The sequence below is a fragment of the Lotus japonicus genome, chromosome 4 (assembly GCF_012489685.1).
Source record: "Lotus japonicus ecotype B-129 chromosome 4, LjGifu_v1.2".
Classification (NCBI taxonomy): Eukaryota; Viridiplantae; Streptophyta; class Magnoliopsida; order Fabales; family Fabaceae; genus Lotus; species Lotus japonicus.
Window position 1 is genome coordinate 30,151,338 of NC_080044.1, and position 24,489 is coordinate 30,175,826.

General features: G+C 39.2%; 1 long non-coding RNA gene across 3 annotated transcripts; it reads right to left on the bottom strand.

Moving 5' to 3' along the window:
* Window positions 1-16,786: 16,786 nt before the first annotated feature.
* Window positions 16,787-21,209, bottom strand: LOC130712072 (uncharacterized). 3 transcript variants are annotated; one of them, XR_009010850.1, is made up of 7 exons: window positions 20,858-21,209; window positions 20,537-20,749; window positions 20,151-20,216; window positions 19,958-20,029; window positions 18,886-19,082; window positions 18,550-18,657; window positions 16,787-17,910 (listed from the first exon to the last, which is right to left on the bottom strand). It is a non-coding gene; the product is annotated as an uncharacterized LOC130712072 (long non-coding RNA). The 3 variants fall into 3 exon arrangements; XR_009010849.1 differs by having other exon boundaries at window positions 18,886-19,089; window positions 20,537-21,207; XR_009010848.1 differs by having other exon boundaries at window positions 20,537-21,205.
* Window positions 21,210-24,489: the final 3,280 nt, after the last annotated feature.

Genomic DNA, 24,489 nt, shown 5'->3' on the forward strand with positions numbered 1-24,489 from the left:
AGGCTTGTAGGATTGTGCGTGTCAGAAGTGACCATGGTGGAGAGTTTGAGAATGACAAGTTTGAGAGTCTGTTTGATTCCTATGGAATTGCACATGATTTCTCTTGTCCCAGAACTCCTCAACAAAATGGTGTTGTTGAGAGGAAGAACAGAACTCTTCAGGAGATGGCTAGAACCATGCTCCAAGAAACTGGCATGGCTAAGCACTTTTGGGCAGAGGCAGTAAATACAGCATGTTACATTCAGAACAGAATCTCTGTGAGACCAATTCTGAATAAGACTCCTTATGAATTGTGGAAGAACATAAAACCCAACATTTCTTATTTTCATCATTTTGGCTGTGTTTGTTATGTTCTCAATACTAAGGATAGATTGCATAAATTTGATGCTAAGTCTTCTAAGTGTCTATTACTTGGTTATTCTGATAGATCTAAAGGTTTTAGATTTTATAATACTGATGCCAAGACTATTGAAGAATCTATTCATGTTAGATTTGATGATAAGCTTGACTCTGACCAGTCAAAGCTAGTTGAAAAGTTTGCAGATTTAAGCATTAATGTTTCTGACAAGGGCAAAGCTCCAGAGGAAGTTGAGCCAGAGGAAGATGAACCAGAGGAAGAAGCTGGTCCCTCTAACTCACAAACTCTGAAGAAGAGCAGAATCACTGCAGCTCACCCTAAGGAATTGATTCTGGGCAACAAAGATGAACCAGTCAGAACCAGATCTGCCTTCAGACCCTCTGAAGAGACCTTGCTGAGTCTGAAAGGATTGGTGTCCTTAATTGAACCCAAGTCCATAGATGAAGCTCTTCAGGACAAGGATTGGATTCTGGCCATGGAAGAAGAATTGAATCAATTTTCCAAGAACGATGTTTGGAGCTTAGTGAAGAAGCCTGAGAATGTTCATGTTATTGGAACGAAATGGGTATTCAGAAACAAGCTAAATGAGAAAGGAGAAGTAGTCAGAAACAAGGCAAGGCTAGTTGCTCAAGGCTACAGCCAGCAGGAAGGAATAGACTACACTGAAACATTTGCTCCGGTAGCAAGACTGGAGGCAATTAGACTGTTGATCTCCTTCTCAGTAAATCACAACATAGTTCTACATCAGATGGACGTAAAGAGTGCCTTCCTAAATGGTTATATCTCAAAGGAAGTCTATGTTCATCAACCCCCAGGTTTTGAAGATGAAAAGAAACCAGACCATGTGTTCAAATTGAAGAAATCACTCTACAGTCTGAAGCAAGCTCCCAGAGCATGGTATGAGAGACTTAGCTCATTCCTTCTGGAGAATGAGTTTGTAAGGGGTAAAGTAGATACAACTCTTTTTTGCAAGACTTATAAAGATGATATCTTAATTGTGCAAATTTATGTTGATGATATTATATTTGGTTCTGCTAATCAATCTCTATGCAAAGAATTTTCTGAGATGATGCAGGCTGAATTTGAGATGAGTATGATGGGAGAATTAAAGTACTTTCTGGGAATACAAGTTGATCAAACACCAGAAGGAACATATATCCATCAGAGCAAGTACACTAAAGAACTTCTGAAGAAGTTCAATATGCTGGAATCTACAGTGGCCAAGACTCCAATGCATCCTACATGCATTTTGGAGAAAGAAGATAAAAGTGGTAAAGTATGTCAGAAGCTCTATCGTGGAATGATAGGTTCACTTCTATACTTAACTGCATCTAGGCCAGACATATTATTTAGTGTTCACTTATGTGCTCGTTTCCAATCAGATCCAAGGGAAACCCACTTAACTACTGTTAAGAGGATCCTAAGGTATCTGAAAGGCACCACTAACCTTGGCTTGATGTATAAGAAAACATCAGAGTATAAGCTTTCAGGTTATTGTGATGCTGATTATGCTGGAGATAGAACAGAGAGAAAAAGTACTTCTGGAAATTGTCAATTTCTGGGAAGCAATCTAGTCTCATGGGCAAGCAAGAGGCAATCAACCATTGCACTATCAACTGCAGAGGCAGAATATATCTCAGCAGCAATATGCAGCACTCAGATGCTCTGGATGAAACATCAGCTGGAGGATTATCAGATCCTTGAGAGCAATATCCCAATCTATTGTGATAACACTGCTGCAATCTCATTGAGTAAGAATCCTATCTTGCATTCAAGGGCAAAGCACATTGAGGTAAAGTATCACTTTATTAGAGATTATGTACAGAAGGGCGTACTTCTTCTGAAGTTTGTTGATACTGACCATCAATGGGCAGATATCTTTACAAAGCCCTTAGCAGAGGATAGATTTAATTTTATTCTGAAAAATCTAAACATGGACTTTTGTCCAGAGTGAAGATGGATCAGAACCTCTGACTATGATACTTCTTGATCAGAAGATGTCTAGTCCAGAAGGTAACTCAATCAGAGTGTGTGTGCCCACTGGTACTGACTCTGAAGCTGAGACAACAACACGTGTGTCAGAATTTCTGATGCATAATTCCTTGTGCCCGTGTGACAGTCTGTTATGATTGCGTGTAGATATGCTTATCTCCTGTGTGTGATTGTGTATTTTACTGTTACTATCTATCTTTAATTTTCAACCGTTGATCTTAAAGTGCTTTTTGAATCAACAACGGTTATTTGATAAAACCCACTATACACACACGTTCTCGTTCACTTCCGGTTTTCACTCTCGCACTCTCTGCTTTTCAAAACCGCCTCTTTCTTGATTTCTCTCTCGATCTCTCTTCATCCTTCAAACTTCATCTTCTACCTCAAACCTTCAACCTCTTCAAAATGGTGAGACAAACCAGAAGATCTACTACAGATGCACCTCAGTTCCCTCACATGGAAGTTGGTTTGGCAACGGGTCAAAGGGGCTCTGAGAACCCGGCACAAGAACAAGTTCAAGCTCAAGAGCAGATTGTTCCAATTGCAGAACGGGGCTGTGCCGTTCACTGCGTATTTGCTCCTGAGGAACTCCAACTCCTGGCAGAATGGAGATTCGACCTCGACAACCTGGCTGCAAATGGGTTTGATCTTCGTCCTGAAGTCCAAGCTCAAGGTTGGGGAAACTACTTCAACCGACTTCGAGGACCGGTGTATGAGAAGTTGGTCAAGGAATTCTGGAAGCACGCCGACTGCGATGATACTCAAGTGGTATCTCATATTCTTGGCAGGAAGATCATCATCACGGAGAAGTCATTCGTGAATCTGCTAGGTGCAGACACTGCTTATGGGTTTCGATTTCAATTCACTGAGTCGAAGCTGAAACCCAGCACCAAAGACAAAACCAACCAGGCCCTGTACACCACTTTCAAACCGGGCAAGACAAGTTACAAGGTGATGGACCTTCACCCCAAACTCAGGATCTGGCACAAGATCCTGCTCAACTGCATCAATCAGAGACCGAAGGGCAGTTCCCCAGATTACATCAACTTCAACCAGAAGGCGATGCTGTTTTTCATTCAAGACAAGAGGAAGATCTGCCTTCCCTACTTCCTGTTCTCCTACTTGAAGGAGTGTATCCGGAAGTCTAGGACTACTGCCTCAATCAAGTCAGCAATCAAGTATATCCCCTTTGGGAGACTGCTGTCTGATCTCTTCATTGAGAGTGGCCTCATTCAAGACCTGATCAATGCTGGTTGCACAGAGGACTTGAGCACAATTGTCAGCGATGTCTTCACAGCCAACTCTCTGAAGAAGATGGGTTTGGTCCAGAAGAAGATTGCTCCTGCTCATGAAGACACATCTTTTGAGATCAGAGGAAGAAGGATGCCTCTGAAGGACTACCCACTGTGGACTCAAGCAGACAATCCTGAAGCCATCAGATGCTATGTTGAAGACCTCAGGGCTCAAGGATTCGAGATTGATCTTGATGATTTCTTCAGCAGACTGCCGCCAGCTCCAGAGTTTCCTTCTCCTCCCAAGAAGAAAGCTCAGAGGAAGATGGTTCTGGAAGAATCCTCTGAAGAATCTGATGTCCCTCTGGTCAAGAAGACAAAGAGAAAGCCTGATGATGGTGATGATAGTGATAGTGAGGATGGTCCTCCAAAGAAGAAGCAGAAGAAGGTCAGAATCGTGGTGAAGCCTACTCGGGTGGAACCAGCTGCTGCAGTGGTCAGAAGGACTGAACCTCCTGCCAGAGTGACTCGATCATCAGCACATTCAAGTAAGCCTGCACTTGCTTCTGATGATGATTTGAATTTATTTGATGCACTTCCTATTTCTGCCTTGCTTCAACACTCCTCAAATCCCCTCACTCCTATTCCTGAATCCCAACCAGCCGCACAAACCACCTCTCCACCACATTCCCCACGATCCTCCTTCTTTCAACCTTCTCCTACCGAAGCACCTCTCTGGAATTTGCTTCAGAACCCAACCTCTAGGTCAGAAGATCCAACCTCTCTCCTTACCATTCCGTACGACCCATTATCTTCTGAACCCATCATCCATGACCAATCAGAGCCCAACCAAACAGAACCACAACCCAGAACGTCTGATCACTCTGCTCCCAGAGCATCAGCACGTCCTGCTGCCAGAACCACGGAGACAGACTCTTCAACAGCCTTTACACCTGTATCCTTCCCAATCAATGTTGTTGATTCTTCTCCCTCCCTTCAATGGCCTTTACACCTGTATCCTTCCCAATCAATGTAAGATGTGTTAGTGTGACTTATTTTTCTTTTGGAGATTTTAAGAGTTCCACCTTCATGACCATAGATGTGTCACTGGGCAAATACAAGGAATACATTTCACTTCTTCTGAAGTGATTCTAAGTTGACTCTGATACCCAAGACTCTGATACCTTGTCCCTGACTCTGATCACTTATGCGCTCTGATTATTCGTTTTTCATCTATGTCATAAGCTTTTCACTCTGAACTCTTATATGTTTTAGCTCAGAATCTAGACTTTACTAACGTTTTCATCAAGTATTAGATTTAGGGGGAGCTAAGCTCAGAATCAAGCAGTGACTTGAATTCAGAATGAGCAAGATAAACTATTCACATCAAGATAAGTCTTATTCTATATCTCTAAACTCTGAGTGAATTCAGTTTAATGTTTAAGAATTGTTCATCAAAAATCTTAGTTTTGTCATCATCAAAAAGGGGGAGATTGTAAGATCAAGTTTTGATCTAGTAGTACAACTCTATGTTTTGATGATTACAAGTTAACCTTTTGATATGAACAATTGTGGTACTCTAACGTGTTTTTCTGAGTGTGCTATTTACAGGCTCTGACCTCAACTCAATCTCACACAAATCAGAAGCACTGTGTATAAAGGGTAACCCAAGCAACGCTTTCGCATTCACCATGTTCAGTATGAACAGTGGAAAAGCTTCAGAAGTTCTGAAGCTATACAAACTCTGATGTGGACTCAGTCGCTAGAAGCTCTGAAGATCCAGAAGTTCTGATAACCAAGAAACACTGAAGGTTCAGATGTTCTGATGGTGTAGAAAACTCTGAAGATCCAGAAGCTGAATAGTGGAAACTCTGAAGTCCAGAAGCAAGAAACTCTGAAGGCCATGTTCTTCCCTCTGAGTTCAGAATCAGAAGATACAATGGTCAGAGGATCTGTGCTTTCCCTCTGACTCTGATCAACCGGCTTCACAAGTTCCAATATGAAGTATTCCCCTGATCAGAAGTCTCCTAGGTTAAAAGGTCAAGTCGCTATCCAAGTACAAAAGCAAGTGTACCTTCCTGACGACCTACCTAACGTTCTCAGCCACAGCAGAAGCTGGATTTTCCAGAACTGCCCTCCAACGGTAGCATTTCCCATGCAACGCTCAACCCTAATCCTTGGAGTATATATAGAGGCTGAAGATTGAAAGAAGCGGCTAAGAAAAATAAATACACACACGCAAGACATATTCAAAATATTCTAAGCTTTCTTTCATCTGAAATTCATTGTGTTTACTATTAGCTTTTTAGAAGCAAATCTCTTGTAAACAATTCTTTGATAAACAGTTTGTTTAGTTCCTTTAGGAGATCAAGGTTGATCGGATCCTAGAGAAGACTAAGAGAGTGAATCTTAGTGTGAGCTAAGTCAGTGTAATTGTTAGTCACTTGTAGGTTTCAAGTGCAGTTGTAACTCTTACCTGATTAGTGGATTGCCTTCATTCTAAGAAGGAAGAAATCACCTTAACGGGTGGACTGAAGTAGCTTGAGTGATTTATCAAGTGAACCAGGATAAAATCCTTGTGTGCTTTTCTATCTCTTATCTTTAGCACTTAAGTTCTCGAAAGATTTGTCAAAATCTTTAAGGTGGAAGTTTTGTTCTGAAAACGTTATTCAAACCCCCCCTTTCTACCGTTTTTCATACCTTCACAAAAACCCTAAAATCAACCGACGATGAAGACTTTTTCTATTCGGAGCTTCAAATGAAGATTCCACACACGTACACCCATTTCTCTTGATGTTTCTCATCTTTCTTCAGAAGGAAGTTTTCTCTTCCGACATCCACTGCAAAAAGTAACTTATCGGGTAAAATAGTTTTACACCGACTTTGCGTTAGTCACCTAAAATACAAGGAAACCTCTGTTGAGTTTTGGAATTCTGTCGCCAAAACCTATCTTAGAATTCACGGAGAATGAAGCCGGAAAAATCGGAATCACTCTTATATTTTTATCTTAACTCTATGAGTTAAATCCTCCGATATCTGAACTAATCTGTACCGGTTTACAAAATATCTTCTCAAAATATCTATTCATCCTTATCCAAACTCTGATAAATATCTATTCATCCTTATCCAAACTCTGATAAATATCCATTCATCCTTATCCAATCTTTGATAAATATCTCCCATTTCATTCCCTATATATATGTGTAACTTGAAGAATGAAAAGGAAACAAAAATCTCACCCAAAAGCCCACCCAAACCCGCGGCCAAGAGGAAGGAGGAGGAGAAGAGTTTTTCGCCGATTCTTGCTTGATCGTTCCACAGTTCGTTGCTACGCGTAGGTCTCAAGGTACTGATGCTAATCCTTACTTCTGATCGTAAATTCTGTAGCTTTTCTCTATGCTTTTCTGTACTCTAAGTTTTGAGCTTTTTGCAAAACTATCCAAATAACTTCATCTTTCTATCTAAACTTATTCCCTGCGTGCCCCTGAGCATGTTTAGCGGATTACATTTCACTGATTCTCGCGGAATTGCTGCCGAGTTTCAATTCTGCTCATAATACCCATTATTGGCTAAAGTTCCAACCTTTGGGCTTAAAACCCTCGACTGAGCTTAGCGTTAGTAAGATTAGTCGTCATAATCGTCGTTAGTATCAACCCCATCTAATTTGTTTTTCGAAACTCTGATTTTGAAATTCTGAGCTGAAAATAATGACCAAAATACCCCTGCGACAGTTTTCGATCCGATAATTTTTCCGAGTTTAGATTCACCTTAGTTACGACTAATTATAACCTAGGAACCAAGTTTGATCGAAGAAAAATCGACACACACAATTACCATGTGTGGCCGAGAGCTACCCTAGGAGGAGGAAGAAAATTCTTTTTTTCGAAAACTTGTCCTTTCGCGCTAGATTATCGTACCTCGGAGTATATGCTACTTCGTGTAACCTTAGTGAGTATTGATTGCTGAGTTTCTGGTAGATTTTGATGGAATTCTGTGGTTTTTACTCTAAGGTTCTTTTGAGGAATTTCCCGAAGAACAAGGAGCTGATTGTGAAGGAGTGTTAGAAGAGAACCCTGGAGAATCTACAGGTGAGGGCTACTCACTGAATACTAGCTAATGCTTTAGGTGTCGACGAATTCGACTTGATTTATTGTTTATGCACTTGATTGTGTTTGACTGGGAAAAATGTTTTCTGAGGCTTCGGCTGACAATGATGATTATTCATCTACTGACTGTTTTTGAGATTGATTTACATGCTATGTGCTAAGTGGTTAATCTAGGATGTGTGATATATGCCTTATATGCTAAGTGCTACATGGTTAATCTAGGATGTGTTGATATATGTGCCATGATTGTTGAACTGTGCTAATTTAACTATGCTATTACCCCCTATATCTATTATGCTGAAGAGTGAGGATAACGGGCATGTCATGCCGATTTTATTTTGAGAGTTTTGAGAAAGTTTGACGGGACGAACGGAGTTCGGGCCTTGTTATTAATTTAGTGGATCGAGACATTCTCTGGGAATAACTTGGGATTATGGGATCTTGGGAGACTCATAGGAAATACGATAAGACTAAAAGGAAACTATTTTTACAAGGAAAATTCATAAGATATTAAACAACCTCTAAACCTTTAAATAATGATAAACAATCTCGGATGCAAGCTTAGGATTGAATACTAGTTTTGGAAAAGGAGATTTGTCGTCGAATCCAAGTTTCGGGAAAACTGCAAGTTTCCGAGTATGTCGAATACTCCTTCGCTCTTTGAGCAGTTTGTTTAGCCATCCAAGGGACGAGCCGAGAATCTTCACTGAGGCGTGAGACCTCGTGAAAAGCATGGATCTTCACTAAGGCGTGAGACCTCGTGAACAGCATGAAACTTCATTGAAGCGTAAGACTTCGTGCAAGTGTGTAAATTCACTGAGGCGTGAGACCTTGTGAAAGCATAAAACTTCACTGAAGCGTGAGACTTCGTGATTGTATAAGACTCCACTGAAGCGTGAGACTTCGTGAGAGCATTGATGACTCGAAGAGTTATCGTGAGTGTTTGCACTCTTTTTTATGATTAATTGTATTTTGTCGCAGAATCGACTTTTACCTTAGGGTATTCTTTTTAGAGACTATAAGTTAGCTAGAACACGTGGCGACGTGTCGAGTGAGGTCGGAGACGTTGTTTGACTAATCACTTTGCATTCATGCACTCATTTTGAGGTATTAACACGGGACGAACTCCGGACCTCGGTGGATTCCAAAATGGTCATAAGACCCGGATTTCCATAAAAGAACACTACGGTGATTCTTAGTAGCAGACGGAAATGGCAGACCTTCGGGTTCACTGCTGATCTGACTACACTTTGTGTGGTGTAAGAGACACGCGAGCGGAAATGGTCCCACCGTTGCTGGTGCTAGGATTGACTCGTTGATGCCCATCCGTTCCGGAATGCATTTGGTTAACCAGCATTGCATTTCATGCAACATGCATACTGACTTAGTTGCTGAGTGTGATTGATAATTGTTAATCCTATTTGATGCATGCTAATTGTTATTATCGTCTTTTATATTCATTGTGAAATATACAACCCTAGGATGCTATCTCTAACTTATAAGCCTAAGTGGCTACTCCTTATCTTTACCTATTGGATTTATTATTTACATAATTCTTTGGAGTTGACCCTCGCGTCTTCTGTGTGTGCTTTGGCGGACTACGCCCTTTGTCAGATGTCCATGGCGGACTGATTCACGATGGTTCACCCTTCGGGGGGGGACTAGATACGAGATGATAGATCAGGATGACTCCGGCGTGTGGGTGGTCGACCCCGCTGGCCATCGAGCGACATACTCGAGGAGGATCATGGAGGATCGTGTCGACAACTTAGGACACTTGACGGAAGGAGTGCTGAGGACGGTGTACATAGACTTGGTCGTTCTGGATTCGGATTCGGACGATGATCACGCTAGCATGTAGGATTGAGTGTTAGTGTGAGCTTCTCGAGACAGGATTAGTGTAGGAGTAGAGTCTTTCCCGCCAATAGCTTTTTGTGTGGTTTCTTTACGGAGATCACAGAGAGTTGGTTGGACTAGGAGGTCTTATTTTAGGCCATTTGGGCTGACTTATTCTCATTTTTGAGGGATAGTGTTGCGGACACTTGACCTTTCTTTTGGATGGTACATTTTGCCTACGGGCGTTACTTTCTTTACTTTCCGTCACTGGAGGTTACTCGTGACGAGGTTTGGTACTACAGCGGGGGCTGTATTTATTATTATATATTAGTTCCGTTATCTTTCGTTGTCGAGTTTCACTTCTTTCAGCCTTTGGTTCTATTATCAAAAAAAAAATATATTCACGTTTTTCCGCTTAAACTTTCTTTTTGGTTACTAAAGTGACGCCACCGAAATCGGGGTGTTACAGGAACGCGTGGAGCACTCCCGCCACAGCCCCTTCAGAGACATTATCCAAACCACGCTGCTTAACAACTTCATTCATTCGCGCCATTTGGGCTGATGTCAAAGTTAGAGAACACGGGAATCCCCGACTCACAGACCCTGAGGAGAGGGTGGAAGAATGAACAGGTGGAGGAGGGGCGTTGGCGGAAGCATCAGGTTTGGACCAAGCGGCGACGAGATAACTGTTGGACGGGAAAGTAAGTCGTTGACAAGACCGTGTTGGGCTGGAATGGTCCCTGAAGGCTCGCTAGAGTTCAACCTTTTTGGGGAAGGGCGAGGATCCTCCTCGCCAAGGGGCCGTTTCTCGCCCGCCTGGATTCTCAACAGAAACGCCTTGTCGCCTTTCAAATTTATTCGAGGGGGGAAAGGAGACGTTATTTTTCTTCTCAAAGGCCGTAAGAAGCTCCTCATCGGCACGGTGAGTTTGCCCTAAAAATAAAAAGAACGAGAGGGGTAGAAGAGGAAGATTTACCAATCACGCGAGAGCAGTCTGAAACGGCGAGACGAGCCAGAAAGTCGATTACAGCCTTGTGTTCAAGAGTGAGGGAGTCCTCGGACGGGTCAATTATCTGGCGCGCGCCCTGAGTCCAGTAGAGAGGAAATCGAGCGGTGCCATCTCTGTGTGTGAAAACCTCAGGATATTCGTGGGACACCACAACCCTGAAGAATTTTCGGGCTAAATCGATGGTGATGCTAGGCCAGATAGGGTTGAAGCGCTGGCGACCAGGCCTAGCTTCCAGGGAAACCCAGCTGCGTTGCGGGGAGGGCTGGACAGATACGTGATAGAAATAAAAGAAGGTCGAAGGTTCAAGTTCCTGGTGAATCGCGTCGCAGAGAATTTCGAAACTCCGGAGGAAGGCCCAACTATTGGGATGAAGTTGACTAGGAGCCACATTGATATTGTGAAGAACGAAGCAGATAAAAGGGGAAAAAGGAAATTTAATCTTCAAATTTGTGAACATATACCCATACACGTTAAAGAAGTGAGGAGCACCCACGAAGTCGTCTTTGGGACGAAGCCAAGGGCGTTCAAGGGGTGGGCAGGCACTGACATACAGAAGCTTGTCAAGAGGTTTCTCATGAAAAAATCCGCCGAATTCTGTGGAAATTTCCCAAATAGATGATTCTTTTTCCAAGCTTGACCGTTGGTTAGGCATTGTCCCGGCGGGCAAAGCCCTCGCGGCGGGAGCACTTAAAGTTTTCCAAGTCCTTGTTCGGAAGGCAATGACGTCATTTTCTTCAAGAGGAACGCCTCCGGGAGGGGGCGGGAGAACAGGAGGAACACACCGGATAGGTGTGGCAGCGACGACATTACGTTTGGGACTTTTGGTCTGGCGCTTTGGAGTCATTGAAGAGGGATTGCAAGGAATAAAGGTAATTTTAACACTGGACAAGTTCGCATAAGGGTGAAGAAGCAAAGGTTCGTAATCGTAAAGGAACGAAAGGGGTTAGTAAGATAATGCAGTTATAAGCAGGGAGTGACGTGCAGAGGGGGACGTGTAGGAAGAAGTTATGGACGGTTACCGAGAGAGGTGGAGGAAAAAGGGAGGTTGTGCCCCATGACGTCAGGAAATGACATGATTGCAGTTGCGAAATTTTGGGGAGTGAGAAAGACGCATTAAATGAAAAGCTGCAACGGTTGCTGCCAATTGGTTAAAATTCAAATTGTCAAAGTTGTGATGTGACTGGAAGGGACATGTTGAGATTTTGTGGATTCACTGACCCTGGCGTCACTTCAAGGCTCGACGCGTGGATGGACACAACACGCGACAGAGTGTCACGATTCAAGGCACGTGCATAACTATGCTGAGGCGGGCGGACTAGAAGCCTCCGCCACAAGCCTGCTCGTGGACTGGGGTCGCCCGGAAGAAGAGGGCGTAGCTGAAGGCCGAAAGTGTCGATTGCAAAAGGCTTTATTTATCAGGCCATGTTGACCATCGTTTTTTACTTCTAGATTTTAAGTATTTAAGTTTTAGTCGGCATCCTTAGGGCTTTCGCCTTGTTTCTTGCTTAAAGACACACTTAGCTCTCATGCTTCGAGCTAGGTGTCCTGTGGACTTGTGGACTGGGCGAGACCCCAGGGTCCCTCGCCCAGGAGACCCGACCTTGGGCGTGGGACGCGCCATGACCTTGGGCCTCCCTTCCCGAGGCCCAACTGGCCCATTCGGACAGACCAAGGGCGCCGAAGCCCAACTCCACCTTTATAAATAGGAGGGAAATACCAATTGTAAGGGACGCTCTTAGCTCATTTGAATAATAATAGCATTGAAATTCAGTTATGCTTTCTCTCTCTAAGCGGTTAGAGCTTCTCTCTCTAAGCATTCTCATCACCTTCCTCACACTTTGGGTACTACCTTCCCTCTCTATGTTCTAGCACGGAATACGTTCGTTGATACGCGTAGACCTCGAGGTACTGATGTTATTCCTTACCTCTGATCGTAAATTCTGTCGCTTTTCTCTATGTCTTTCTGTGCTCAAAGTTATGAGCTTTTTGTAAAACTGTCCAAATAACTTGATTTCTCTATCAAAACCTCTTCTCTACTAATCCAAGAGCATGATTATCCGATTGTATTTCGCCGAATCTCGCCGAATCGTCGCAGAGCTTCAATTCTGCTCAAATACCCATTTTCCGACTAAAGTTTTGCTCTTTGGACCAAAAACTCTTGACTGAGCTTAGCGCCAGTAGGATTAGTTGTCATACACGTTGTTAGGGACGACCCCATCCAATTTTTTTTTCAAAATTCCGACTTTGGATTTCCGAGCTAAAAACACTGACCAAAATACCCCCTGCTTCAGTTTTCGATCCGATAACTTTTCAGAGCTTTAATTTACTCTAGATACGACTAATGATAACTTAGGAATCAAGTTTGACCGAAGAAAAAGCGCCGGTACACTAAAACAGTGCACGACCGAGAGCACCTCCAAGGGGGAGGAAAAATTCTCTTTTGCGAAAACCCGTCTTATCGCGTTAGGCTATCGTACTCTGGAGCTTATAATGCTTCGTATAACGTTAGTAATTATTGTTTGATTAGTTTTGACTTGTTGTGATTGAATTCTGTGATTTTGCACAAAGGTTCGTTTGGAGAACTTCTTGGAGCCAAAGGAGAGGATTATGAAGGAACTTTGCTGGAACACACTGGACGAATTAGAGGTGAGAGCTACTCACGGATTACTAGCTAATGCTTTAGGTGTCGACGAATTCGACTTGATTTATAGTTTATGCTCTTGATTGTTGACTGAACTGGAAAATGGTTTTTTTAGGCTTCAGCCGAGTGAACTAATTGAGACGTGTATCTCCGTTTTCTGGGGCTTCGGCCGACATTGGTGATTGGGATTTATTTATCACTTTTATTGTTGTTGATTGATTCACATGCTATGTGCTAAATGGTTAATCTTAGGATGTGTTGATATATGTGCCATGATTGTTGGATTGTACTTACTGTTGTACGTCAGAGTGAGGAAAACAGGTTCCATACTCATGATGAGGTTTTAGGAAATTTTGACGGGACGAACCGAGGTTTGGGCCCTTATTAGTTTTTTAGTGGATCGAGACCTTCTCTGGGAGTTACATGGGATGATGAGATCTTTTAAACTCCTAAGATTAGAGACAAATCTAAACCCTTTTGAATAATTATAACGATCTCAGACGAAAGCTTAGGGTTTGGATATTAGTTTTGGAAAATGAGAAGTGTCGTCGAATCCAAGTTTTGGGGAAACTAATAAGTTTCTGAGTATGTCGATACTCTTTTGCTCGATGAGCAGTTTTATTGTTTGGCTATCTAAAAGGTAAGTCGGGGAACTATAAGTTTCCAAGTACATTGGTACTCTTCGCTCGATGAGCAGTTTATTGTTTGAATATCTAAAAGATAAGTCGGGGAACTATAATTTTCCAAGTACATTGGTACTCTTTCGCTCGTTGAGCAGTTTTTGACCATCGAAATTGGATGACTCAGATGACTCAAGAAGTCATCAAGGGTGATTGCACTCTTTTTATATTTAATTGTCTTTTGCCGCAGAATCGACATTTACCTTAAGGTATTCTTTTTAGAGACAATAAGTTAGCTAGAACACGTGACGACGTGACGAGTGAGGTCAGAGACGTTGTTTGGCTAATCATATTGCATCATCCATACATTTTGAGGTTTATACACGGTGGGATGCTAGACCTCGGTGGATTCCAAAATGGTCATAAGACCCGGATTTTCACATAAGAACACTGCGGTGATTCTTGGTAGCAGACGGAAATGGAAGACCTGCAGGTTACGACTGATCTGACTACATTTGTTTGGTGTAACAGACGCCCGAGCAGAAATGGTTAAACATTAGACCGGTGTTAGGACTAACTCGATGGTGCCCATCTATCCGGAGTGTAACACCCTCTAAACCACGCGTAAATATTATAGCCTAAATCAGAGTAAAACGCATAACACAGAGGGTATCACATTTTCAAACCACCTGTCATGCTCATAATAAATATATAAATAAATTTTCAACTTTGATGTCTCAACATCATATGCATAGCACATCAGATTTATTTTCAACTCCAAAATTAAACATAATCCAAGAATAAATAAAGAGAGTTCATAAAATATCTCCTAACATCCAGGTACAATACTAAACGTTTCACTGGTGTTACATTACAGAGCATGACTCCCTTCACTAAAAGCATATCTAAAGACTAGCTCCTTCGACTACTCGCGAGAAGCTCCACTATCCTCAGTACCTGAGCGATGTTGCATAGAACATCATTCCAACAGAAGGGTGAGAACTCATATCATATGGATAAGCATAATAATAAATAATGTAAAAGTTTATCTATGTTTCACATAAATTCTTCACACTTCAGTAACAAATAATAAATTATGTAATTTAATATAATCAATCAATCTCACAGTTATGACAATACTCCATAATTCATAGCATCAAGTAAGCAAATATTATTGTCTCCAATTGCCACAACATCAAATCTAAAAAAATATCACAATTATCATTAATTAGCATCGACAACTCCCTAACACATATGACTCAAGTGAGACCCGTGCAAATGCCTTTGTTACCAAAGTTGTTATCCTTAGCGGTATCACCGCGTCCATTCCAGACAGATAACCACCAATAAAGCCATCGCTCTAGGCTTTCAAAACCACTCCAGTTTTGGGACAAGTCACTAGCCTCCACGAGAACTAGTAAACATTGCCTCTTGACAACTATTAGGATTGTACCCGTGCGATGCACGGGGACACGATTCTATAATTTGTTCACGAATTAAGCAACTTATAAATGGATTCATATGATTTATTAAAATAAATTAAGCAATTTATATATGATACTTGTTTTATAAGTGTAGATTAATCAATTTAATATGTACATACAATCTATATATACAGGCTTTTTATAGTGTTATTATAATTATTTTATAATAATGTTATTATTCTTACTCTATGGTGCAAGCCTCTCCTTATACCAATGAAAAAAAATTAAGGAGTGACAATAATATCCCTGTAGAATAGCTCAAACAGTAGGAGCTGGGGAATATATGGGTTGGGTAATGGGAGGTCTATGATCGATTCCTGGCGGGTGCAATTTATCTTTGCGATGTAAAAAAAAATCAATGAAAAACACTAAGGGCTTGTTTGTTTACTGTTTTCAAAACAGTTTTCAATTTTTAAAAACTGAAAACTTGTTTGGTACGACCTGTTTTTAAAAACTGTTTTTGAAAACAGTTCTCATTTTCAGTTTTTAAAACTAAAAAACTAAAACAGCTAAAAGATGTTTTCAGTTTCAGTTTTTAGTTTTCAGATATCTGTTTTCTAAATATTAGAAAACATGTCATTCAAATTGTTTTCTTCCTCTGAAAAATGTTTTTAAAAATTGTTTCTGAAAATTATTTTAAAAACTAAAAACTAAAACTTCAATCAAACAGACCCTAAGAACTTCTACCGCAAAACTGCGACCATGATATTAAAATACTAATTGCAGGTTTATAAATAGAATGTCACCGAATTTAGGTTATATATTGTTAATGAGGTAGATATGTTTTTCATCCCTATAAATTTGTAATTCTTTTTTTACTCCCTACTAAATATAAGGACTAAAATCACATGACTTTTTAAGAGTTGATTTTTTTTAATAAAAATTAAAACTAAAATATGTCAGTTTTGTAGAGATGAAAAACATATAACTTTGTTTTCAATTATAATTTGTTCTTTTTATTAATGTCAGACATGAGATTCAGGTGGATTGAAATTAAATCTTTTAATAAAATTTAATTGAGTTTATAGTGTTATTATAATTATTTTACGGTAATATTATGATATTAAAGGTGTACGTAGTTCACAAAATAGGAATATCTCTAATATAAGAAATTTTCTCCACTTTAGCTCTAATGAAATAAAATAGTTCATGAAAATTTTATTTTGCAATGTATTTGAAGGAACTAAGAACATATTCATAGTTTAAATTTGAAAATTTAGAATAATTTCAAAAATATTTAGATTTTTTAATAACTTTAATTGATGATATACTTTTTTGCTGAAAAAATTGATGAAAATTGTTATCGGGAATGTTATACCTTCAGAAGAAGTGACTTCGGCGTTAAAAATTTAAATAAAACATTTTAAAATAATATAGCAAAAGGAAAAGAAAAAAGGTTTTGTTTTTTTTTAAAACTAAACATATTATTAGATGAAAAAAACTTCATGAGAACAAATCTCTCATAAAGAAAAAAACACCAGGAAACTCAACAAACAATAATCCCCCACTATGATGACCATGCTTTGAGAGTGTGTCTCATTAAAACCATTCTAGAAAAAACCAATTGGAAAAAAAAGTCTAGAGAAGGAAAAAGAGTACAAGCACTCTCAAGTTGACCATTTTACCATGGCTTATCAACATATTCACCCAAAATACATAAATAATGCCCATAACCAATAAAAAAAGGAAGCCTACCACATACTGAACCTCTGTTTATCACCATGGAACCAATACAATCCTGTCATGGCCAAGCCAAACAATAAAAGACTCCCTCACACTTCCACCACCACAAAACAATGAAGGTAGTCAAGGTACCAGTAAATCCACTTCCCTCTTGCCCACGTATCATAGACAAGTCATTCAAGCAACAACCCTGGCATCAAAAAGTAAAAAACATTCCACATGGTCAAAACCAGCGTACACCACAACCATATTCTCATCCAAAAATTCCTTGAAACAATGCCATGAAGCCAAACCACACCACCTTGCTTGCCAATGAACTCAACCCCCACATGTGACAATCTGATATGAAAAAAATCATTTCATTCTAAACCACCAGCTCCTTTTCTATACTATCAAATTCAGCAGTAAAGAAACTTAGAAACATACACACCAGCAAGTTCCTCACAGTCACCTACCATTCATCCCACGCACCCACTGCAATCCACCACAAACAATTAGAATACATAGGCCAATAGTCCCTTCCGCACAGTAACCTTCAACCAAATGCCATGACAAAGACATATTCTTGTATTGCACAGATACAAACACCCCCATCCACACTAATCCATAAAGTTTCGACCCACCATACATGAACCAAGTCCTGCATTTTACAAACATTTTGCCACAACAACATTCTTCTGCTAACAAAACACGACCCTGCTACACCAGTAAAAACATTCCCCTGCTGCACCATCAAGTAGGCCATTTTTAATGACCTTTCGCTTCACTTCCCTCCCCAAAAGACAAGGGTTTTAACATGAAGTTTTTCACAAAGGAATAGTGTATAAAGGCGCCGAACCAGGTTGTATTTTCTTCTCTTTCTCACAATGTGAAATCCCCTATCTTAAGAGCTTATACCCTCCTTTAGTTGTCCATTATGATTTTGGCATGCTTCCACACGAGTGTATTCCTAAAAGAAAGAAAGGGACAGAGGGTTAACCAAGTTTTCTCCAAAGAATTATGTTTGAATCTAGTAGTATTACCAAAGCACCCAAATTAAGATGAATTATCTAATATCTATTGTTGTTGTTTGTCATATCAGTTGTTAAGTACTAAACTATGTGTTTCCAGTACTATTTGAATAAAGCTACTTCTTTAGTAATAAAGTTGAACAAATTGATGAATCTTCATCATGTTCAACAACTCCAGCATGCATCATAAGATAGTGTATGATACAATAAACCTGGCTTTCTATTTAGTTCATGGTTTTATATTGCTATGGATTAAAATACATAATAGTAGGTGAAGAAAGACAATGATAAACACTATAATTAGTAGATCAGCCTAATGGATCAAACCCATCCATATCTTCTTCTTTATGAACAAGCTCTAGTTTATTGCGAATCAGTCAAGATGTTTAAAACCAACCAGTTTTTTTGAAATCATAAATATGTAAATTTAGTTGCTCAGATTCCTTCAAGGCTCAAGCCATTGATCAGCTGATGGATAAATTTTTCTGTGTTCTCTATATTACAGATTAGATCATAAATTGGATAAAGCAAGCTCCAAATTTTTTATGTATCTCCAAAACTGAACTTTAAAAACCAACCTCATGTTGGCAAGGAATTGACTTTTGTAGTTGCTTGATGACTCTGCCTTCCTTCTTGCTTCCAGTTGACTTAACAATTCTGCTCTTAGATTCATTTCCTTTGACACTCTGTTTGTCAATATCAAAATGCAAACACATCCAAGACACTTGTCAATCCTAATTCTGTGTATCTTAGTAGAAGAAAAAAATATGATTAAATTATCTTGATAATCTAGATGGAGAAATTAAAAACTTTGCAGCACAGATGGGATCCTTTCTCCAAAATTGTGCTATTCTCCAAAATACACTTATAATTATTGACAAACATAAAAAGTAAGAAATTTATAAGAAACCAACCTCAAAAATCAAAGATCTATTCTCTTATAGAGACAATTAGGCTTCTTCTATGTTGCTGAAACTTAGCCTCTTCTCAACTTGTCAATCTTTGAAATCTCTAATGTTGTTAGCAGATACTAATACTTGGCTGCAAGGGATTCAAAGCTTCTGATGAAGGAACCACTTCATCCGCTCCTATCATGCTACACTAGGCACATCTAGGAACTCAAATAAATAAAAAGCATAGTGTAAGTACTATGAGATCAGTAATATTCAACAAAATAGTATTAATGAGATGAGAACATTAAACATGAAAATCAATCATTTCTCCGCCTAAATTATCTGATCTTCTCCTTTTCTCTACTGAAAACAGAAGTAACACTTCATCAATATCTAAACCATCTATAAATGAGAAACATGTCATTAAATTAAATAATATGATTTATTTTTTCTGGTTCCGCCACCTCTTTTCTCAAGATCAAGATTGGTGTTATACGCGAATGATTACCCTTAGCAAAATTGAGACCAAAGACTCAAAGAGCCAAAAAAATTCAGCCAAAAGCAACTACGAATAATAACTACAAAAAATAGGAGTATGTTTAATTTGATAATCCCAGCCTTATCTTGGAGACAATGAAATCTAAAGTCACTGAAATAACACATTACTACATGGTCTGCTAGAAATAGAGTGAAGAGTGAAGGTCTCCCAAGTCAAAATGTGTAGAAGAAGTGATTTTTAGATAAGGGATAAATAGGTACTCCCACTTGCAGCACATAGCCACATACCAAAGATTTTTGTAGTTTAAATTCTAGAGGAACTTGAAAGTGACACAATCATACTAATTTATGATGTATTTAATTTGTTCTTGGAGTATTTAAATGTTTCCCCTCAATTAGAACCCTCAAAGGTTGTTAAAGCTTCAGAAATTACGTGTAAAGACTCTATTAACCATACCACCCATCAAACATAAGACTAAGAATCAATGAATCCATTAAAGCTAAACAGTGTAGAACAAAAATATTTCATTCAGATGATATGAGATAGGAATGTTGAAGCAATATCATAAAGTGGATAATATGTTAGAGCACTCACCCTTCCAAAATCTGAGTCTCACAAAATTTTCTGAAAGGAATGCAGAGATTTTTAACTCTGGCAGTGCCCACACTGTTTATAAAAATAATTTCACAAATAATCAGAACTTCTTCTAGGAACATATTTTTGCAGGTCACAGCAGCAATCAATACACAAAGACAATCAATCAAATAAAGTATTAATATTATTATACCTAGCACTGCTTCCTTCGTACTGATGCACATGAGCATCTAGTTTGAAATCCACAAGTACTTGTTCTCTGCAAAAATCAAAGAGAACCCATTTGAACAATTAATTCCCTTCAAACATCTCAATATCTCATACCTAAAGTGATCTCAGAAAGTTAATAAATCAATGAATGAATATATCATAATACATAACATGGATTACGGTAACAACCTGCTAAAAGGTCCATTAACAACCTGCCATATTCAGATTCAGATATGGTGTGTGAAAATTGAAATCAGCAAGGAACCCAAATTGCTCAAGTTCACCAATTAATTTCACATGAATTATCAGCTAGTTTTTTTCAATGATCATGAAAACATTTCAGCACACAAAATAATCAATGAAGCTAACCTTCTCCATGTGAAGAGTTCTTTGCAAATCAACATTCGTCACACCATATTGCTTGGACAACTCTCTCAACCCTTCAGAATTCACCCGGATCTCAAAACCCAAAATACCATGAAACAGCTCTTCATTGGTAAATCACCAAGAAGTGGTTCTTCGTGAGGGACAACCAATTGATGAACATCTTATAAAAAATTGGGGTGTATCAAATCAGCCAGGCTGTAAAGAAGAATGAGGGGCAGTTTTCAGATCTAGGGTGTAGGGCACACAACCTGTAAAGTAGAATTAACAGCTGGTTTTTGAAGCTTGATGGAACTTGAAGGTTACCCGTGCAACTTTAAGCCGAAAATCGATAGGGGAAGACAAGAGGTAGATGAACTTTCTAGGGTTATAGCATCCAACTTTAAGAGAAAATACAACCCAACGAATGAAGGAGAAAGCTGGCCATAGCAGATGAGGCACACGCAATAGCTAGAATAGCATAGCAGAGGTACGATTAACAGAGCAAAACTGATAGTCTTCAACGGTACTTTCCCTAATCAATGGTACTTTCCCCCTCAACAATCAGAGCTCCAAGGCATGTAGTACAGTAGGCCGGAGGCGTAGCTACAGCGAGGTCGGAGGCCAGCGGCTAGCTGTGTCGAGGTCCATAGGTTCTCAGAAGCAAAGAGAATGAGTGGGAACTTTGGAAACAATCAGCTAAGAGATAAGGCCCAGCCCAATACTCTCCCATACCAAAAAAAAAAGTTGGTGCATGAACAATGATTTTAAACCTTCAATTGTAAGATAGAAGATGCAGTATATTGTGCAAAACTCAACTAACATATGCATATTCAGACCATCTCCAAGTCTTAATTTTTTAGCATATTTATCACCAGTTCAACAATACGAAATCATCACCAATTTCACAAAACATAGCTTTCATGTTATCAATTACACAATTTGCAGTCACAATAACTTAGCAACTCAACACATAACATCAATTCAGAAAAACAGCACCAAAATAATAAACTATTAAACATATATAAATTAAATATAATTCATATTTAACAGGTTCTGAAATTAATTATACAAAACTGGATTTTCTCTCGATTTTCCAAAAACTCGCGACATACTCATGCTCGCCATCACGCGAGATGTTCATGCTCGCCATCTCACGACATCTCGCGACATCTCCTTGCGCAACTAGCCATGTCGCGACATCTCCCTGCGCAACTCGCCATGTGCGAAATCTCGCGACATCTCCCTGCGCAACTCGCCATGTCGCGACATCTCTCTACGCAACTTTGGCGAATTTTTAAATAAATAAAATATACTCAGAAAAATCCAATATTTTTATCATGGTTCCGTATACACGTTTTGTAAATCCCTGTAAAATTTCAAGTCTAAATTCAAAGTAAACAATTCAGGAAAAATCTAACACTAACAGAAGTTCGTGAGAAACGGGACAACTTCTCTCTTTCACGCTTCTTTTCTTCTGCTATGGTAACTCTTCCAATTCTGATTTCTCTCTTTCTATTTCACTCCTAACCCTAAAATAGTCTTATAATGGGCCTCACTCCCAACTACTCACTTAATTATCTAATAAAATCACTTAATCACCTTATTATATAATAAAATCTCATAATCACCTTAATATATAGTAAAATCACCTATTTATTCAAATCACTATATAACCTAATAATAATTAAAATAAATTAATAAATATTCTCCTAATCGAAAAATGGGGTGTTACACAGAGCATTCTTTTGAAGCATGTCATTGCATCTCATCATACATGTTGACCTAATTGTGAATGTGATTGATATTTGTTATCTTACTAGATAATTGTTAAATTGTTAGTAATTTGAAAGTATGAAAAACACTAGAAAGGGGGGGGTTTGAATAAGGTTTTTAGCTTTTAGAAATTTCCCTCTAAGATTAAGGATAATCTTTTCGGACCAAAGATCACAAAGTACAAGAGATAAGGGAAAGAGAAAAGAACACAATGATTTTATCCTGATTCACTTGATAAATCACTCAAGCTAATCCAGTCCACCCGTTAAGGTGATTTCTTCCTTCTTAGAATGAAAGCAATTCACTATTCAATGATTGTTACAACTGCACTAGCAACGTTGCTCAGTGACTAACAATACAATGAACTAGCAACACTAAGACAACCTTGCCTTAGTCTTCTCAAGAATACTGACCTCACCGGTCTCTCAAGGAACTACAAACAAAGTTTGTGAAAGAGTATTAGTTTACAACTAAGTGTTTCTGAACTAGCAGACGTAAACACAATAAGAACAATGAAGAAATATTGCTAAGGTATTCGCTGAAAGTATTTCACGTGTATGCACAAAGTTTCTTAGTTGATTTCTTCTATATTCAGCCTTTAAATACTCCAAGGTTTAGTGTGTGTATCCGTTGGACGAATCTGTCCGTTGGAGGGCAGTTCTGGAATTTTCAGAGCCTGCTATGGCTGAACGTCATAGGTAAGGCAGTCAGAATAGTACATTTGCTTTTGTACGAATGACAGTGACATTGCATTAGCCTAGTTGACTCTTGATCTTGGGCGACGCTTCATGTTGGAACTTGTGAAGCTTGTGTGATCAGAGTCAGAAGGAAGCTTGGATCCTTTGACCTTCAGAACTTCTGCTTCTGGACCGTACATCAGAACATCTGGCCTTCAGAGCATGAAGTGCTTCTGGTCTTGAGAGCTAGCTTACTCTTGGACTTTAGAGCTTCCAAGTCTTCAGCTTCTGGACCGTTCCTCAGAACATCTGGTCTTTAGAACTTCAGAGCTTGAATCTTTCAGAGTCCACATAAAAGCTTTAATCTTAAGAGCATCTGAAGCGTTTACTACCGTTCAGAAGAATGTAGTTAAATGCAGAAGCGTTGTGCTGGTTACTCTTGGTCTTCAACCTCTGATTTATATATCGTCTTTGAATCAGAGTCAGAGCCTGTTTGTCATAACTTTAAAAGACAAACGTTAGAGTACCATAATTGTTCATACATAATAATAAACTTGTTATCATCGAAACATAGAGTTGTACCACCTTACCAAATCTTGGTGTTACAATCTCCCCCTTTTTGATGATGACAAAACCAAGTATTTTGATGAACAATTCTTAAACAATAAACTGAATACACTCAGAGTTTAAGGTATCAGAGTTAAACTTATCCTGATGTGTATAGTTTATTGAGCTCCTTCTGAATCCAAGTAATGAGCTTGATTTTGAGCTAAGCTCCCCCTGAATCTATGACTTAATGAAAACGTTATAGTATAGATTATGAGCTTAAAAGAATAAATGATCAGAGTGATGTATCAAACAGAGTCAATCATTTAATGGATAGTATGACATAGTATATCGGAGCATAGAGGAAATCAGAGCATATGATCTATTCAGAAGAAGTGAAATGTATTCCTTGCTAGTGCCTCATGAAAGATCTATAGTCAAAACGATATGTAACTTCAAATTCTCCAAAAGAAAAAAATAACACATCAAAAACTGTGGTTGTACTCCCCCTTTTTGTCATAAGCAAAAAGATCAGGGGTGTGAAAAACTTAGCATTGAAGTGCAGAGCACTCCCCCTCAGAAAGGACTAAGTTCACAAACGAAATAAGGATAGTAAAATAAATAATACACACAGAAAATAAAGAGTAAATGAGGCGAAGAACACCGGCCAGAGAAGAATCAACGTTTACCACCGACAAGAAGAATTTAAGACATTTAAGGATAATCTTGGTAACGGTGTCTTGGGAAGGTGTTTCAGTGATAAATGCTAGCAAACATTCCTGGAGTATAAATAGAAAGGCTTCCTGAGTTAAGATCTATACTCGAAAAGAATCAACATGGCAAATATTGATAGAGGTCTTAAGGAATTGAGAGAAAGGTCCTTTGAGCAGAATTTGTATGCTGCTCTATACTACAGGATCACAACTGTGAGTAGCATCCGCTAGTTGGTCTATCGGTTGC